Genomic DNA, 15,287 nt, shown 5'->3' on the forward strand with positions numbered 1-15,287 from the left:
GGGACGTTTGTGAGCCTAGGTGCGCTGGAGGAGAAGTTTGGGCTACCCCCGGGAAACGCTTTCAGGTACATTCAAGTAAGGGCGTTTGTGAGGCGGCAGGTGAGGGAATTCCCGCTGCTTCAGGCACGTGGGATTCGGGACAGGGTGATTTTGGGGGTGATTTCGGGTGTATGGGTTGGAGAAGGCAAGATTTCAGCGATTTACCAGGAGCTGATGGAAGAGGAGGAGGCCTCGGTGCAGGAGTTAAAGGGCAAGTGGGAGGAGGAGCTTGGGGAGGAGATAGATGAGGGTCTGTGGGCTGATGCCCTGAGTAGGGTTAATTCTTCCTCCTCTTGCACCAGGCTCAGTCGAATACAGTTCAAAGTTACTCAGAGTGCATATGACAGGGGCGAGGTTGAGTAGGTTCTTTGAGGTGGAGGACAGATGTGGGAGGTGCTTGGGGCGCCTGGCAAGTCACGTCCATATGTTCTGGTCGTGGCTGGCGCTGGAGGGGTTTTGCGAGGACTATGTCCAAGGTGGTGAATGCCCGGGTCAAGCCGAGCTGGGGATTAGCATTGTTTGGGGTATCGGACGAGCCGGGAGTGCAGGAGGCGAAAGAGGCCCGCATTCTGGCCTTTGCGTCCCTGGTAGCCCGGCGGAGGATTTTGCTACTATGGAAATATGCAAATCCCCCTAGTGAGGAAGCTTGGATCAATGACATGGCAGGGTTCATCAATCTGGAGAGGATAAAGTTTGCCTTGCGAGGGTCTGTGCAAAGGTTCCTCAGGCGGTGGCAACCATTCCTAGACTATCTCGCGGAGCGGTAGGAGGTGGTCAGCAGCAGCAGCAGCCCAAGGGAGGGGGGGGGGGGGGTTTCTTTTGGGGTGGCGTTTGGGTGAAAATGTTTTTTTTTTCCTCCCTATTTGTGTTTTTAAATGTTATATGGGGGGTTATTGTATACGGGGGAATCCAATGTATAATTTCTGCTGCTTGTGTTTTTTTTTCTTCTTCTTGGGGGGGGGGGGGGGGTTGTTGAAAATTTGTTGAAAAATTTGAATAAATATATATTTTTAAAAAAAGGAAATTTGCTGCTATTGGCATCAGGTGAAGCCAAAACAGTGTATGTTTTTAAGAGAGTATATAGCTCTTGGGGCTAAAGGGATCAAGGCGTATGGGGGGGAAAAGTGGGAGCAGGTTACGGAGTTCGATGATCAGCCATGATATTATTCAGTGGCAGAGTCATTACTGAATGCCAAGTAACCTTGCACCTAACATCCCCAAAGTTTATCCACTATCTACAAAACACAAGTTGAGTATGATGGAATACATTCCATTTGCTTGGGTGAAGGCAGCTCCATGGGGTGGCACGGTAGCAGTGGTTCGCACTGTTGCTTCACAGCGCCAGGGACCCGGGTTTTATTCCCAGCTTGAGTCACTGTCTGTGCAGTCTGCACGTTCTCCCCGTGTCTACGTGGGTTTCCTCCGGGTGCTCTGGTTTCCTCAAGTCCCGCAAGATGAGCTTGTTGGGCGAATTGGACATTCTGAACTCTCACTCTGTGTACCCGAACAGGCGCTTTAGCATGGTGACTAGGGGCTTTTCACAGTAACGTTGCAGTGTTAATGTAAGCCTACTTGTGACACTGATAAAGATTATTATTATTATTATTAATAAAAACACTGGAGAGGTTCAACACAGGACAAAGAAGCCTGCTTGATCACCCCATCCAACACCTTAAATGTTCACTTCCTTCCCACTGGTACATGATTGCAGCAATGTGTACTGTATATCTTAACATGCGCTGTAGCAATCCGCCAAGTCTTCTTTGACACCATCTTGCAAACCTGCACCCATGACCACCTCGAAGGGCAAGAGCAGCAGATGCACCTGCAAGTTCCCCTCCAAGGGGAAGATTGAGCAGGTTAGGCCTATACTCATGAAAGTTTAGAAGTATGAGGGGTGATCTTATTGAAGTGTGTAAAACTCCTGGGGGTCTTTGGGTGGCTGCTCAGAGGATGGGGGGATCTCCTGTGGGGAATCGAGAAATAGCGGCCACAAATTTAAAAATGGGAAGAGGAGAATCTTTTCTGACAGTCGTTTGTGGAATTCTCTTCCCCAGAGAGCAGTGGAGACTGGGTCATTTGACTATATTAAAGGCTGTTGTGGACAGACTTTTGTTTGAAAAGAGAGGCAAGGGTTAGCAGGGCAGATAGGAAAGTGAAGTTGATCCATAATCAGATCAACCACAAACTCATTGAATGGCGGAGCCAACGCGCCTGCTGCTTATATTTTTTATGATCCACTCGATACACCATCCAGACTTTAAAATATGTCACTGTTCCTTCACTGTTCTGACCACAATCCTAGAAGCACTGTGGTTGTATCTATACTTAAATTGCAGTGGTTCAACAAACAAGCTCACCACCAGCTTAAGGGCAGTTATGAATGGGCAATAAGTGCCAGAAAGTTCTACCTCTGCTCAACCAATAACTTTGCCAAATTACCTTTTTGTAAGACAGTGGTTTAAGAAGACATCGTCATTTAAGTGATCAGATATGATGATCTACAGTTTCATTATTTACTGGCCTCTTGACTAACCGCCCCCTGTATTTTGAAACGAAATGATAAAACTGACAAACAACTAGTCAAATTGATGCAGAATTTAGAATAGGTTGTCTTCATTCTAATTGTTATTTCTGCACAGCACAGTGGGCTAAACAGCTGGCTTGTAACGCAGAACAAGACCAGCAGCGCGGGTTCAATTCCCGTACCGGCCTCACCGAGCAGGAGTCGGAATTTGGCGACTAGGGGCTTTTCACAGTAACTTCATTGAAGCCTACTTGTGACAATAAGCTCTTCCTCCCCTTCCTCGTCCTTCCTCCCCCCCCCCCACCTCCTTCCGTCCCCTTCCTCGTCCTTCCTCCCCCCACCTCCTTCCCTCCCCCCACCTCCTTCCCTCCCCCCACCTCCTTCCCTCCCCCCACCTCCTTCCCTCCCCCCACCTCCTTCCCTCCCCCACCTCCTTCCCTCCCCCACCTCCTTCCCTCCCCCACCTCCTTCCCTCCCCCCACCTCCTTCCCTCCCCCCACCTCCTTCCCTCCCCCCACCTCCTTCCCTCCCCCCACCTCCTTCCCTCCCCCCACCTCCTTCCCTCCCCCCACCTCCTTCCCCTCCCCCCACCTCCTTCCCTCCCCCCACCTCCTTCCCTCCCCCCACCTCCTTCCCTCCCCCACCTCCTTCCCTCCCCCACCTCCTTCCCTCCCCCACCTCCTTCCCTCCCCCCACCTCCTTCCCTCCCCCCACCTCCTTCCCTCCCCCCACCTCCTTCCCTCCCCCCACCTCCTTCCCTCCCCCCACCTCCTTCCCTCCCCCCACCTCCTTCCCTCCCCCCACCTCCTTCCCTCCCCCCACCGCCTTCCCTCCCCCCACCTCCTTCCCTCCCCCCACCTCCTTCCCTCCCCCCACCTCCTTCCCTCCCCCCACCTCCTTCCCTCCCCCCACCTCCTTCCCTCCCCCCACCTCCTTCCCTCCCCCCACCTCCTTCCCTCCCCCCACCTCCTTCCCTCCCCCCACCTCCTTCCCTCCCCCCACCTCCTTCCCTCCCCCCAACTCCTTCCCTCCCCCCAACTCCTTCCCTCCCCCCAACTCCTTCCCTCCCCCCAACTCCTTCCCTCCCCCCAACTCCTTCCCTCCCCCCCCCCCACCTCCTTCCCTCCCCCCCCCCCACCTCCTTCCCTCCCCCCCCCCCACCTCCTTCCCTCCCCCCCCCCACCTCCTTCCCTCCCCCCCCCCCCCACCTCCTTCCCTCCCCCCCCCCCACCTCCTTCCCTACCCCCCCCACCTCCTTCCCTCCCCCTCCCTCCCCCCCCCCCCCCACCTCCCTTCCTCCCCCCTTCCCTTCCTCCTCCTCCCCCCCCCCCCCCCCTTTAGATTTAGATGCATGAGGACACACGGTCTCGTAAAGTATCCAACTCTCAATTTACACCATTCAAAGAATAATCTGCTGTCCTGTTTTTGCTACCAAAGAGGATAACCTCACTTTTATCCACATTATACTGCATATGCCCATTCACTCAGCCTGTCCAAATCCTCCTTGGGCATCTCTGCATCTTCCACACGGTTCATCCTCCCATCCAACTTTGTATCATGTACCAATTTGGAAATACTACTCTTGGTTCCTTTGCCCAAATCATTAATACATAATGTGAACAGTTAGGACCCTAGTTCAGATCCCTGCGGTATCCCACCAGTCACTGTCTGCCAATCGGAAAAAGACCCAGTTATTCCAACTTAAACTTTCTATTCATCGCGAGATACTACCCATAATCCCATGTGCTTTAACATAATTTATAGAAATCTGCTATGTGAGACCTTGTTGAAAATTTTTGGAAAGTCTAAATAGACTACATCCCACTGGGTCTCCCTGGTCAACTCTACTAGTTACATCTTCAAAGAATTCCAGTAGATTTGTCGAGCATGACTTCTGACTTCCCTTTTGTAAATCCGTGCTGACTTTGTCTTAATATAACCACTGCTTTCCAAATGCTGTGCTATGAAATCCTTGATAAAAGACTCTTGCAACTTCCCTACTAGCAATGTTGAGTTCACTGATCTATAGTTCCCTGTTTTCTCCTCGCCTCCCTTTATGAATAGCAGGGTTACATTCGCAATCCTCCAATCTGTAGGAACCATTCCACAGTCCAAAGAGTTTTGGAAAATGACCGGCAAAGTATCTACTATTTCTAGGGCGACTTCCTCAGTACTCTGGGATGAAGATTATCAGACCCTGGAGGTTTACCCGCCTTCAATCCCTAATAGCCCCAAAACTATTTCTCTGCTAATACTAATTTTCTTCAGCTCCTCACTAAAACCTGTGTTTCTCAGAACCTCTGGTGCATTATTCATGTCTTCCTTTGTGAAGACCGAGCAAAATACAAATTTAGTTCCTCAGCCCTTCGTTCCCCGTTATGAATTCCCCTGTTTCTGACTAAGGGGTCTGCATTCATTTATATCAATCTTTTTCTCTTTACAAACCATCAGTTTTCATGCCTGCCTTTGAATACTATCTCCAAATGCCCAATAATTTGAAGGCTTTCAATAACAATGGTTCAGCCTGAGCAGAAATACATTTCATACTCTCCTATCCATTCAATTCTTGGCATTGTCTATTTTCTGTTGCCCATTCTACTCCAACTAGTTCAGAGGGAGATTAGTTTGAACTGGCAGGTTTTTCTAACATTTGAATTTCTGCAGAAGTTCTGGAAGCTACTTTCTGTGAACTGGTATAACAGTCGGAACAACATTCGTAAATCCTGGTTAATTTTAATTAGTCTGCCTACCCTTTCCTGCTACTTTATTGCTGGATTTGCTGCACCTGTTTCTATCCTTGTACACAAAGTTTGGATTGAATAGCATGGCAATCAGTTCTTTGTTCTCCATTATGGTAGCCATGATGTGGAGATGCCGGCGTTGGACTGGGGTGAGCACAGTACGAAGTCTTACAACACCAGGTTAAAGTCCAACAGGTTTGTTTCGATGTCACTAGCTTTCGGAGCGCTGCTCCTTCCTCAGGTGAATCTTTCACCTGAGGAAGGAGCAGCGCTCCGAAAGCTAGTGACATCGAAACAAACCTGTTGGACTTTAACCTGGTGTTGTAAGACTTTGTACTGTGCTCCATTATGGTGGCTGTAAGAAACTATTGAATGTAAGAAATGATCAGCATGATCGCCAATGATTAATTAATCACAGCACTTGATGAACTTGCTACCCTACGTAAATCCAATCGTGGCGGGAAAATATTGTAATCCCTTGTGGTCACGCAACTGCTATACCTTTGACAAGGCCAATCTGTGGCAAATACCTTTTAAAGTCTTTGTGCTTCCTTCAATATTCAACCTTTATCTGTTGCAGTATTCAAATATCCATCTATTGTCATATAATTTTAGAGCACTGAGGAAGGCCACTGACCCATTTAGACTTTTTGGAAAATTAACACTTTAACCTGATCTGTTGAGAATAACTTTGTGGCATGATTTCTCAATTAATGTACTGAATGACTAATCAAAACTCCTACTTCTTGGGACTCCTTTGACCGGCCTGACTGTACCCTGACCCACCCTTTGGTAGGCCAGGCTCCCTTCCAGACAATCCTTGCTCTACAGCACCTCGGTGATTTATCAGTAAAATTGTCAATAAAGCAAACAACCCACCCAGTTACTCTGTTCTTCACTGCTATTTCTATTGGTTGATGTGGAGTTTTCTATATAATTCTTACACTGACTTTCACTTTCACCTGCCCAGTAAGGTTCTAATATCTTAAATTCTGAGCTCCTGCCATGGCCACATTCATCTTAATAACAATTGATGCCATAGTTAATCCTGTACGGTTGGTGTTAAGTGGGGTTTGAACCCTTCATCCACGGACTGGACAGCAGAAATGAAGAATAACATCTTGATTTGTACTGATGGTGACTTTTATACACGGAATTTCCATTCAAAATCTTTCAGCTGTTTCAGTGTTCAAAGTTCAAAATGTGCACTATTCTTCTATCTTGCATGTTGTCGACCCTATTGTCTCCTTCAGCTTTTGTTTTAAAAATAGACAGACAAAATGAGCAGTAAAATATGCATACAAAATAGGTGCAGAGGTAGGCCATTCAGTCCCTTGAGCTGCTCCACCATTCTTTTGTGTTTCGAGTTCCAAATTCCCATTTGCCCCTGAACCTTTGATTCCTTTGCCTAACAAGAATTTATCCACCTCTGCTTTAAAAATATTAAATGACCCTGCTTCGATCGCCTTGTGAGGCAGAGCTCCAGAGTCGCACAATCCTCCGAGAATGGTTTTTTTTCTCCCCCCCCCCCCCCCCCCCCCCCCCCCTCATCTCTGTCCTATAAGGGTGACCCCTAACTTTAAAACCCTGCTCCCTAGTTCTGAACTCACCCACATGAGGAAGCATCCTCTCCATGTCCATCTTCACAACCTACATCCCCTAGTGATTGACTTTTCCACCCTGGGAAAAAGCACCTGACTATCCTCTCTGTCCGTGCCACTCATAACTTTGTAAACCTCTATCCGGTCGCCCCTCAACCTCCTGTTGTTCCAGTGAAAACAGTCAAGTTTATCCAACCTCTCCTCATAGATAATATGCTCCAGATCAGGCAATATCCTGGTAGACCTCTGTACTCTCTCGAAATCATCCACATCCTTCTGGTAGCGTGGCGACCAAAATTGTGGACACTATTCCAAATGTGGCCTAACCGCAGTTCTGTACGGGTGCAGCGTGACCTGCTAATTTTTATACTCCATACAACAACTGATGAAAGCCGTACGTCTTCTTGACTACCTTATTCTTGTGAGTTGCCACTTTCAGTGATCTGTGGGCCTGTACACCCAGATTGTTCTGCCTGTCAATACTTGTACTTAGAAGCATACATAGAAAATAGGGGCAGAAGTAGGCCATTCATCCCTTCGAGCCTGCTCCGCCATCCATTATTATAATCTTTATTGTCATAAGTAGGCTTACATTAACACTGCAAAGAAGTTACTGTGAAAAGCCCCTAGTTGCCACATTCCGGCGCCTGTTCGAGAACACAGAGGAAGAATTCAGAATACCCAAATTACCGAACAGCACGTCTTTCGGGACTTGTGGGAGGAAACCGGTGTACCCGGAGGAAACCCACGTGGACACTGGGAGAATGTGCAGACTCCACGCAGACAGTGACCCAGGCCGGGAATCGACCCTGGTGCTGTGAAGCGACCATGCTAGTCACTGTTACCATGCTGCACGGTCATCGTGGCTGATCATCCAAGTTCAATACCATGATCCAGCCTTCCCTTCCATATATCTTGATCCTTCTAGCCTTGAGCTATATCTAATTCCGCCTTGGAAATTACAGAATCTTTTGGCCTCAACTACTTTTTGTGGTAGTGAATTCCACAGATTCACCACTCTGGGTAAAGAAATTGCTCCTCCTCTCAGTCCTTAAAGGTTTTCACCTTTATCCTCAAATTATGACAGCTAATTATGGACTCCCCCACCATCGGGAACATTCTTTCTAAATGTACCCTGTCTAATCCTGTTAGAATTTTATCCGTTTTTATGAGACTTCCCTTCCTCCCCCCTCCTTCACTCTTCTAAACTCCAATGAATACAATCCTAACCAATTTAGTTTCTCCTCCTAAAACAGTCCCGCTAGCCCCGGAATCAGCCTGGTAAACCTTCCCGGCACTGTCCATAGCAAGAATATCCTTTCTCAGAGAAGTGTTCTGCCATTTACTATATAATTCCCACCTGTATTAGACCTTCCAAAATGCATTACCTCACAATTTTCAGGATTAAACTCCATCTGCCATTTCTGTATCATCAGACGATCATCATCTTCACTATCTGCAACTCCACCAATCTTTGTGACGTCTGGAAACTTACTAATCAGACCAGCTACAGTTTCCTCAATCATTTTTTAAATATACTACGATCAACAAAGGTCCCACCACTGATCCCTGGGGAACACCACGAGTAGCAGTCTTCCATTCAGAAAATCACCCTTCCACTTCTATCCTCTTGTCTTCTATGACCAAGCCAGTTCTGTATCCATCTTGCCAGTTCACCTGATCCTGCGTGACTTCGCCTTTTTGTACCAGTCTGCCATGAGGAACCTTGGCTTTACTGAAGTCCATATAGACAACATCCACTGCCCTTCCTTCATCAATCATCTTCGACTTTCCTCAAAATACTTGATCAAGTTAGTGAGACACGGCCTCCCCATCACACAACCATGCTGCCAATCGTTAATATATCCATTTGTTTCCAAATGGGAGTAAATCATTTCCCTGAGAGTCTCCAATAATTACCCTACCACTGGCATAAGGCTCACTGGCCTATAATTTCCTGGATTATTTTAAACAAAGGAACAGCATTGTCCTCTGGGACCTCACCTGCCAATGAGGATACGCGATTTCTGCCAAGGCCCAGCAATTTCCTCCCTTGCCTCCCTCAGTATTCAGTGGTAGATCCCATCAGGCCCTGGGGACTTATCTACCTTGATGCTTTTTAAGACTCCCAACACCACCACCTTTTTAATATCGACATGACATCCTTCCCTAGACTCATCATCCACCAAGTCCTTCTCTTTGAAAACTAATGCAAAGTACTCATTTAGTATTCCACCTATTTCCTCTGACGTCACGCATGGATTCCCTCCTCTGTCCTTGAGTGGGCCAACCCTTTCCCTGGCTACCCTCTTGCTCTTTATAGATGTATAAAATGCTATGGGATTCTCGTTAATGCAGTTTGCCACGGACTTTTCATGACCTCTTTTAGCCCTCCTGGCTCGAGTTCAAGTATATTCTTCTCGGGCTTTGTCTGTTCTCAGTCTACTAGACCGTACAAATGCAGTAGGAAGAGTTCGTGAGGCCCTTCGAGCCTGCTCTGCCTTTCAATATGATCATACGATTCTCTTATTTCGGCGCCATACTTCCGCACTCTTCCCATACCCCTTGATGCTTTCTCTGAACCTCCTTCAACACATTTGTATCCTTAAACAAGACCAAAATTGCACATGGTACTCGATGCGGTCTCACCAATGCCCTTTATAACTGAAGCATACCTCTTTTATGTTCAATTCTTGTAATAAACAATGTTATTCAGTTAGCCTTGATTGTGCTGTACCTGCAGATCAGCTTTTTGTGATTCTTGCTCTAGAATACACCGATCCCTCTGCACCTCAGAATTCTGCAGTTTTCTGTTTAAGTGATCCTGTTCTTTTTACTTCCTGCCGAAGTGAACAACTTCACATTTTCCCACATTATACCCCTGAGCTGAGTGGATGATCCATCTTGGTGGCCTCCGGAGGTCTCCAGCATCACAGATGTCAGTCTTCAGCCATTTTGATTCACTCCATGTGATATCACGAAACGGTTGGGGGCACTGGATACTGCAAATACCATGGGCTCTGACAATATTCTGGCAACAGTAGTATGCCCCTAGCCAAGTTGTTTCAATACAGCTACAACACTGGCAATATAGAACATTTGCCAGGTATGTGCTATGCACAAGAAACAGGACCAATCCAACCAGGCTATTACTGACCCATCAGTCTACTCTCAGTAAAGTGTTGGAAAGGATCATCAATAGCACGATCAAGAGAACCTCTTTAACAATAACCTGCTCACTGAGGCTCAGTTTGGGTTCTGCCAGAGTCACTTTGTTCCTGACCCTATTGTAGCCTTGTTTCAAACATGGACGAAAGATCTGAATTCCAGGAAGAGCCCGAGCGAGTTAGTTAGAATCGGGGGGGGGGGGAAATTCTTCAGAACTTAGCACAAAGGGTGGTGGTTGGAGGTCCATCGTCTCATTCCAGGATATCACTGCAGGAGTTCCTCAGGTTGGTGTCCTCAGCCCAACCATCTTCAGCTGCTTCATCAATGACTTTCTTCCATCACCATGTCAGAAGTGGAGATGTTCAGCACCATTTGTGCTGTAAGAGCTGGACAGTATCCAAGCTTGGACTGACAAATGATAAGTAGTAATCTTGCCACAGAAGTGCCAGATGATGACCATCTCCAACAAAAGCTATTCTAATCATCGCCCCGTGACATTCAGTGGCATTACCATTGCTGAATCCCTCACAATCAACATCCTGAGGGTTACCATTGATCAAAAACTGAACTGGATTAGCCATATAAACTGGCTACTAGAGCAGGTCAACGGCTAGAAATCCTGTGGTGAGTAACTTGCCTCCTGACACCCCAAAGCTTTTCCGCCATCTACAAGGCACAAGTATGGAGTGTAATGGAACACTCTGCATTTGCTTGGATGAGTGCGGCTCCAACAACACTCGAACGTGACACCATCCAGGACGATGTAGCCCGCTTGATTGCTACCCCTTCCACAAACATTCACTCCCTCCACCACCAACTGACAGTTGTGTGTACCATCTGCAACATGCACTGCAGGAATTCACCAAGGTTCCTTGGGCAGCACCTTCCAAACCCATGGCCACGACCACCTAGAAGGACAGGAGCAGCCGATACATGGGAACACCACCACTTGGTGGTTCCTCTCCAAGTCACTTACCATCCTAACTTGGAAATATATCACAGTTATTGGGTCAAAATCCTGGAATACACCTCTGGGACTGCAGTGGTTCAAGAAGGCAGCTCCCCACCACCATTTTCTCAATGACCCTAAAGATGGGCAATAAATGCTGCCCTCGACAGCAACATCCACATCCTATAAACAAACTTTAAAAATTATTCTTGTAAGCTTTGTCCAACATTCTGGTTACTGGGAAGGAGGCCCTGTAGACCATTCCCACTAGGTGACTTCTTTACCTTATTCCCATCACCCAACTGATGCTCCTGAACCAAGGTCATCTCTAATTATTGCACAAATACCATCCTTGCTTAATGGTGCTACCCCTCCACCTTTACCTGGCTTCCTATTCTTAAATGTCATGTGAATATGAGTTTCAAAGTGGTAGTAGATTCAACTGCTAAACTTACAATTTGGCATTTCAATTCTTGATGCAAAAAGGTTTGAAGAGAGACCTGATAGATATTCAAAATTCAGAATTTTGATTGAACAAGCTGGTAAGAAACTTTTCACCTGGCAACATGTTAGTATTCCGAGATTATGAATTTAGAATAATTAGCAAAAAAAAAAACTAGGAGTGGGGAATTTTGTCAAGTCTCTATCTGAAAGTGTGGAATTAAATTCCATGGGAACCTTTCAAAGGGCAGTTGAACAAATATTTGGAATTAATTTGTGGGGGTGGTGTACGTGTAAGATGGGGTGGACAAATTAGATAGCTTTATCAAAGATTGGCAGAAGCACAATGGGCTGAATGGTCTCCCTTTGTGCTGTAAGATTCTATGATTTTGTTTGTAGCATTTCTTTGCTAGTGTTTCAAATTACTATTTCATATTTGGTATGTGGTTGGCTGTTTGGACCTACCCAACTGTTTGTTATGAGAATTTGTGGAATCCTTATTTATGTTTGCCTTTAACTAAATCTTCTAAGATAAATGTTCAGAGGGTTTTGTGCACAAATAAGTTAAAGCAAGAAAGTGCTATGTTGTATTATTATTGCAAGCGTTTGGAGTAGGAACGTAAAAGTCTTTGCAGTAGGGCTTTGGTGAGACCGTACCTCCAGTACTATACAGTTTTAGCTTCTGTACCCAAGTAAAGTTATACTTGCCTTGGATCTTAAGACGTAGGAGCAGAAATCGGACATTCAGCCCATCAAATCTGCTCTGCCATTCAATGAGATCAAATCTGATATGAAATGATAATCCTTCACTCTACTTTCCTGCCTTGTCTCCATTACCCTTGATTCCGTTACTGATTAAAAATCTGTCTATCTCCGCCTCAAACATCTTATGGTCTTGTGTATATAAGAGCCAAAATAGGCCATTCTGCCTACATGGGGAGGGTGCAACTAAGGTTTTCTTGATCCCTGGGATGAGGATAGCTGTTCTCCTGATGTTAGAAGAATGAGATGTTTGGTTAAATATATAAAGATTTAGGAGGCTTGACATGATTATGCTATGAGGTTATATTTCCTGGCTTGAAATTCCAGATCCTAGGGAACATAGTCTCCGATAAAGGGGTTGACTATTTAGAGCTGATGTCTTCTAATCTAGATGATGATAAAGCTTTGGAATCCTCTACCTCAAAAGGCTCTGTTACATAGTATATTTTGGGCAGAGATTGATAGATTTTTGGATCTGAAAATCAAGAGTAAGGCAGGACAGTGATGCTGAGATGTTTTTTTTTTTTAAAAAGGTGGCCATAACCACCACAAGGGACTGTAAGTTACAAAATAGGAGTATGTTTGTTCACTCTTGATCCATGCAGTTACAAAACGTATACCAAGAGTTTTGCCCGCCCCCCCCTCTCTTTCCCCCCCCCCCCCCCCCCCAGCTAATAGAAGGCAAATAACCATGTGCCATATTTGCCATTGCTTTAGTTCATGGTTCCTGATAATATTTTAGAAGGAATGGTGAGTTCTGGGAAAATTATTGTTAGGAAGTTGGGGTCACTAAAATGCTGGGGTCATTAAAATGCTGGGTGTTAGTGCTTGCCAGAACATCTAAAAAAAAATTCAGTTCAAAAGGTTACCCATGTTTATTTAATAGTCAGAATAGAAGAGATAAAGCTATAAATCAGCAGGTGGGCTTACTTAGCTAGATAAATTGTAATTGAGGAGTAATAATTAGCTTCACGGTTGGTTTGAGGATGAGCTAGAGCAAGCTATGTTATCATGGAGAGGGTGTAATTTAGGATTTCGCTTTATCTGAGAGTTTGTTGGGAGAAGTTTTCATTGCAGTTTGGACCTAGTGTGGTTTGCAGCTCAGAAGTTAGCCAAAATAAATGTCAGATATCAACTACTTTGACTGCATGGAAATGAGGTGAAGCTTAATCTCATGTTTGAATTTTATAATAAACAGAAGTTGGAAGATTGCCTGATTTGAAGTTAGTGGCAGAATTTACTGTAGGCCTCCGTGTCTTAATTCAAAATAAAATAATAGATTAGTTTGGAAGTATTGGAAAAGTAATCAGGACAAGGGATTGAGGCCTCTATAGTCAAGAGAGGGTAAATTTTAAATGTTACCTCCCTGAGAATAGCTGAAGCTGAGGAAAATTCTTCAGAGGACTGGAGCATATAATATGGTTGGTCCCAATAGAAATTAATAACTTTCAGATTGTCTTATAAGCGAACTCTTTGAGTGAAGTAGAAAGTAAGCTCGAGTGCATAACATATAGTTATAAACCAAAGCATCAATAGTGCTTGATCTGTACACAAAGTTTGTTTTTGTTTTTAAAGAAGTGAAATCCAGTGGCGTATTATTCTGTTCTGATATATTTTCCAATGTTAGCAGCTTCTAACTGAATTGTAATTCCATCATCTGGAAATGTGGGGCATTGGAAATTAGCAAATTTATATTCTGTTTCAGTAGAAAGTGACTGAATCTGCATTTTTGCCAGCTACTCTATTTTAACTTGTTATAGCTTTGCCTTTTGAAATGGAATTTTATGAATCAATGGTATTTGATTACAGATCAGAGTGCTTCTACATTTACAACTATTGATGTTTGTGCATGTAACAGCCAAAATACTTGGCCATGGTTCTCTATTTCCTATGTAATCCTTGTGTTTAAATTCCCCACTTTGCATGACTTGCTGTTTATTTAATATTTGCTCTTAAGTGAGACTATTTTTGAAAGGCATGATTTTGGAGGTATGGGACAAAAATCCTATTAATGTAATTTTGGGCTGAGAAGAGGCCATTGTGTACAGTTCATACTGTAATTACTGGATTACGTTTCAGCATAAATCTTCTCCTCTGATCTTGAAAAGGAATTGGACAACCCACTGGAAACCTACGTTTTCATATTCATATCCCCCATCGCTGATGATTCCAGTTCCCTACTCCTGTCCTCAAACAGCAGAGCATTTTTTCCCCAAATGATCTCCCCAAATCCTGGGCAATGAATAATCAAACTTCAAATACCAATGCATCATGTGTCTCTACATGAGCAAGAGGGTCTACCTTTATCTAACACGAGTTGTCTTCATGAAAGGAACAGAGGGAAAACATTTGTATTGAGTAGTTCCATGTGCAGAAATAACCTGGAATGCCTACTGGTGTATGCATATACATCTGAATTTCACAATGATTCCGTTCAGGAAAAAGACTTGTATTTATGTAGCATCTTACATGACGGTCAGACATCCTGTGTAACTTGGAAATGTGGTTACCAATTTGCATGCAGCAAGCGCCACAAACAATGTGACCATCTTCCTTGTTGGCTGATAAATTATTCGCCAGGACTCCAGTGAGGATGCCTCTGCTCTTATTCAAAATACTGCTGTGGAATCTGACGACTGAAAGCAAATTGGGACCGTTTAATGTCTCCGCCAAAAGGTAGCACCTCCAATTGTGCAGCAGTACCTCTGGCAGGAGCTCAGAATCTAAACTCATGCAGAGCTGAAGTTGTGCATTGAAGCCCCACCAGCATCTGATCTGTAGTAATGCTTTGGTGCAGGACTGAGGGAACAGTACGTTGCCTGGCATGTTGGACGGACAATTTGTATATTGTGTTGATTTCACAGTTTCAAGTCGAAATTGTAACTTTTCTTGATCTCATTATTTATTATACTTTACTCCTGGTATCTTATTACCTAAACAAGTTTAAGAATATTATTAGTGCTGTGGGATGAAACATTTTATTTGTAGACCAGTAACCTTGTATGCTACTTTAATTGTAATCGGCCTGTGCAGGATAAATAAACCCTTAGCATATAAGT

At 45.0% G+C, this 15,287-nt stretch overlaps 1 protein-coding gene across 1 annotated transcript in view; it reads left to right on the forward strand.

Annotated features, from left to right (window-relative positions):
• Positions 1-15,287, forward strand: part of ube2d2 (ubiquitin-conjugating enzyme E2D 2 (UBC4/5 homolog, yeast)) — a 66,377-nt gene that overhangs the window by 16,967 nt on the left and 34,123 nt on the right. The window lies entirely within an intron of this gene.

This window comes from Scyliorhinus torazame, chromosome 7, assembly GCF_047496885.1.
Source record: "Scyliorhinus torazame isolate Kashiwa2021f chromosome 7, sScyTor2.1, whole genome shotgun sequence".
In the NCBI taxonomy this organism is placed as follows: domain Eukaryota; kingdom Metazoa; phylum Chordata; class Chondrichthyes; order Carcharhiniformes; family Scyliorhinidae; genus Scyliorhinus; species Scyliorhinus torazame.